This window comes from Ipomoea triloba, chromosome 3 (assembly GCF_003576645.1).
Source record: "Ipomoea triloba cultivar NCNSP0323 chromosome 3, ASM357664v1".
Taxonomy (NCBI): Eukaryota; Viridiplantae; Streptophyta; class Magnoliopsida; order Solanales; family Convolvulaceae; genus Ipomoea; species Ipomoea triloba.
The window spans coordinates 22,196,925-22,201,938 of record NC_044918.1 but is presented as its reverse complement, the minus strand read 5'-3'; positions in this window follow the sequence as shown (position 1 = coordinate 22,201,938).

Here is a 5,014-nt window from a genome sequence, read left to right as displayed (position 1 = left end):
CCCCCCCCCCCCCCCCCCCAACGAATTCATTTCAAATTTCAATGATGGCCTGAGCGCTCCACGGAGAAAAGAGGAGGATTCTCATTTAGTATTATTCTAATTTCTTCTCTCTTTAGTCTCAAACGATATAAACATTAAAATTTAAAAATTAATGTGCATTAATAAGAATCAATGTAAATACTAATATTACAAATTGTTGGAAGAATAAGTCAATTTTACACAAAAATAATATTTATATATTATTTTATATTTTTCAAAGAATATATATGTACTAATATGCCAATGACCTTGTGGTCTAGTGGCACCCGGTTGCACCACCATTTGGAAGGGGTGGGTTCAAGTCCTCAGTGGAAGCGCGGTTGTCTCTTTGTGCTTCAGTAGGTTGAGAAAGTAAATATATAAGTCGAATGGACCCGACTCGTGAGACAGTCTCACACAAATTTTTGCAAAGGAATTTAATTGTTTAAAAGATAATTCCTAAAGATTATAATCCCAACTAGCATAGATATAAATATAAATATATAAAAAGGAATTTAATTGTTTAAAACATAATTCCACATACCAAGAAACAAGGAGGAAAAACGAAGGATCCAAGTCGAGCGTAACACTCTTTCTTTAAAATCGGTTTCGTACCTCCCGATGGTACTAGGAGCATTGTAGTGTCAGACTGTCAGTCTTCCACGATAAAATGGATCAAGGATAATATGTTTAGAACAACAGGCTTGAACACAAACTTTTTAAAAGAATGGATAGAGTTCCGGGAAGAGAAAACTTCTTGAGAGAAAAAATTCTGATTTGCTTGCATTTGAAATCACTGTCCAAACATGTAGATTTATATAAGGGATGCATAAATTAAAGCATTCAATTGCACAATAAATTCAAATTTAATATTTGAATTATAACGTTTGAAACGATCATACTTATTATCAAAATTATATTTGTAATTATGAAATTAATATATAATTAATTCGTACGGTTCATAATGATTTGTTTTAAAAAGCTTGAATGGCCAAGATATCCGTACAAATCAAATGATTACCTTTTCAGAACTGACCGAAAGGTGCAAAGCGACATTCGGTGTTGTGTATTAAAGCACCAATCGGTGTTGTCTAATTAAAGCACCAATCGGTGCTTACCAAATTAACCATTCGGTTATTCACTTATTACTCATTTTGAGTGTATAATATATCAATTTTTTCGTCTCACAACGAAGAACTCGAGTCCACTTTGACCCGATCCAAATCAGAAGTGGACCACACATATATATATACCACAAATAGCCACTCAAAAATTATCATTTTAACTAAAACTTCTAACAAAATTTACACATGATGACCTAGGATTCACAATTGATAATAATCTTACTACATAAGTAATTATACTCCCTACCAACTTCATTTTTAGCCCATTTATGTGGCACATGCCAATTAACCCCAAAAAAGTAGGGGTTTTTTTATTATATTTTTCTTACTTCAATAAAATTAGAATATGTATCAAGAATAATACCTTTTACGGGGTGTTTGGTTAGAGGGGGGAAATTATGGGGAAAGTAATTGCATGGTGGCTGATGGGCTCGCAAAGGATGCCCTGCGCAAACAATGTGTCTGGTTTGAGTGCGTTTATCCCAACGAAAGTTAAGTGACTAGTGGATGAGGAAAAGATCAGCTTCCTCCTCTAGAGCTCGAATGGGCACTAGCTCGTTGTGGGTTCCCCCCTCCCCCTCCCACCCCCCTGCAACTAAAAAGTACCTTAGCTATATTATATTTAATATTTCTAATATTTGGTATTAGAGCATCTTAACCCTCTAACCATAAAATATTTTTTTAATTGTAATATACGATAAAAAAAATTCAATATTATTTGGTCCAATCCTAAATTAGATGAAAAACTATATTACAATTATTGATAAATTATGATATTTACATTTTAAAGTTCAAAATCTTTGTAGCTATGTTGACTGTGGTCTTTCAAAAGGAATCGATGAAAATGTTGTACGCCAAGATCAACTCGCCATAGGACAGATTCACAAAGGAGTTGAGTTTTTCAATTTTGGGCAATTAGCTGGTGCTAAGACAACAAATAACACATGTGGCATCTTAAAAGTTGCATACAAAGGAGTCAGTTAGACATGCACAAAGTTTCAAGTTGCAGGCATTAAAACAGTTGTACGATCGATGTGAGATAAGCACTACAATAAGATGAGATTATATGAAGAGACAATTGAAGATGGTGTAGTGGTTGAAAAAAATTCTTCAAACTATGCCTATGAAGTATGACCATGTGGTGGCTTCAATAACAAAGTCACACGATATCAAATTCTTTTCATTTCCAGAGTTAAAATGTATGATAGAAAGTCATATTAATAGATTGAGGCAAAGCTAAAACTACTCCTATAAAAAGTTTTGAAGATGCCAACAAGTCACTTTTAACATGACTGGCTTTAATCAAGGAGGATAAGAATCTAGTAATAGTCATGGAAGAGGAAGAGGATCCAACCAAGGAAGATGTGGAAACAATACCAAGCAAGATAAGTTTTTAATTAATTGCTACAAGTGTGGCAAGTATGGGCACAAGATTGTATATTGTTCACTTAACAAGAACAATCATGACAATCAAGCAAACATTGATTAAAATTTTGGTGAGCGCAACATTCTAATGAATATGAAACCTTATTCTTAGAGTCTTAGCTATTAATGGTTTGTCTATAGATAATAACACATGATTCTTGGATATATATTGAGAGTAGTAACCATATGTGTGGAAGGAATGAATTATTTTCTAAGTTAGATGAATCGACTCGATCTGTACGTGATTACTTGTGGTAATAAATCAAAAGTGTCAATACCAGAATTGAAAAATAAAAATTCTTTATTTAGTTGAAGGATGTGGTCTAGTGGCACCCGGTTACTCCCCTACATGGGAAGGGGTGGATTCGAGCCTTAGTGGAGGCAATAGTGGCTCTTTGTGCTTCATTTTTTACTTGAAAAAGTAGCTATGAACAGATATTACATTGTAACAGAGTCAATAGTACTCAAAAAAAAGTTGAAGGATGATACTCATAATTTTATATCTGATACATTTTATGTTCATGAACTTCATCAAAATGTGTTGAATATGGGGCAATTATTTGGAAAGGGGTAAAAAATGAGCATTACTCAAGGGTGTTGTACCATCACATATGATAAAGGAAATTTGATATTAATGGCATGTTTGGTTGGATGGAAAATCTTTTTCATGGAAAAGATTTTCCAAAAAAGTTGAGGAAAATGTGTTATTATGTTGTTTGGTTGGATGGAAAATGATTTTCATGGAATTTGACTTCCCAAAATGAAGGAAAACAATTAAATTTCAAAAGTAGAGGTTGGTATTTTGTTTTCCAAAGGATTGGGAAGAAAGTATGAAACAATTAGACTATTTTACCCTTATCAAAATTTATTACCACTATTATTATTAAGGGCATATTAGTCTTTATATTTATAATTCCTTACTATTTCAAACCCAACCAAACAATTGAATTCATATTCTCAGTAATTTCTTTTTCACCAACCAAACAGTGAAATCTATTTTCCAGGTAATTTGTTTTCCATGGAATTTGAATTCCAATTCCTTCAAATATTTTTCAGCGAACCAAACGGGCCGTAAAGGTTCTATGTTTCAAAATCGACTATTTTTTTGAAAATTAATCATGAAATTCTTTCTTTCTTTAATTATAAGATTTGTAGTGATAATTGGTAGTGACATGTCCCGTTTGGGCAAATTTCATTTTTTAGGGTTAAATTATCTAGCAAGGCGCTTGTGGTGAGATGTATGATGAAATCCAATAGTTTCTTGCATCCAATAGTTTGGGCAATTTCATTTCTCGGGCCAATTTCTTCCTTTATTTTCCTGTCATCAAATACCTTAGATATATTATATTTAAAAAAAAAAAAAAAAGCTTATCAAACAGAATATGCTGTAATTATTCTGAACTATTTTTTTTAAAAAATTATGTTTATATAAATTCTCTGGTTTTTCTTTCTCAATTTTTTAATTTTTAAATTACAAAATAATATAATTAAATGTACTTTTTAATTTGTTTTTCTTCCTCTAATTTTCTTTTAAAAAAAAGAATTTCTTTACTTGGTAAATATAATAAACTCATTATTCTGATTTTGCCTACTTAATTGCTAACCATATCAAAATCTGATTATCGCCAGCTTACAAATAAAGTCTAAATAATTGATGTTTGAACAAAAACCGAATTGAATTTGGACCAGATATTCCCACACGCCTATCCAGTGTAGTTGATCTGACTGCATGTCATACATATTAGTGCAACTTGTGTTTTGCCCGGTAGCAGTAGCAGCAGTAGTAAAGTAGAGCAGTAGTAGTAAGATATAAGAAGGTGACAAGACAATATGCTAGGTCAAATCTAATTTGGATGGATGGGATACAAGATAATTAAAAATAACAATATTATGATCCTATTTGGTAAAATAGTTAGCCTATAATCCACTTTAGCTTATTTGACCACTATTAGTTGTTTGACTTGTTTAAAAATTAATATAAGTGTTTGATTTATCAGCTTTTGTAACTCCAAAATACTAAAATTTAAAAAATTGTTCAAAGCAACTTTTTCAATTAGCTTTTTGAGAAAAAAAATTATACCAAACATCTATCTTTTTTTTTTTAAATACTACTGACTCTATTACAATCAACTAACATATATTAATGTTATCAACTAATCATATATCCTAACTCAAGCAGCTAACGGCTAACAACTACTCCGTATCAACTAACAGTCATTTACCAAAAGGTCATATATGTATCCATGTTTTATTATGTTAAATCTTATAATATTTAATATAGTTTCATCCAATTAATTAATAAATAAATTTATTCATTTATTTACAATCAAGTAATAATACGTCTTAATATTTCGTAAAATTAAATCTACATTAACGCTCTGTTGTATATGATGAGCTCAAAATTCGACCACAAAGTTAGGGAGGATCAATATAAAAAAATACAAAAA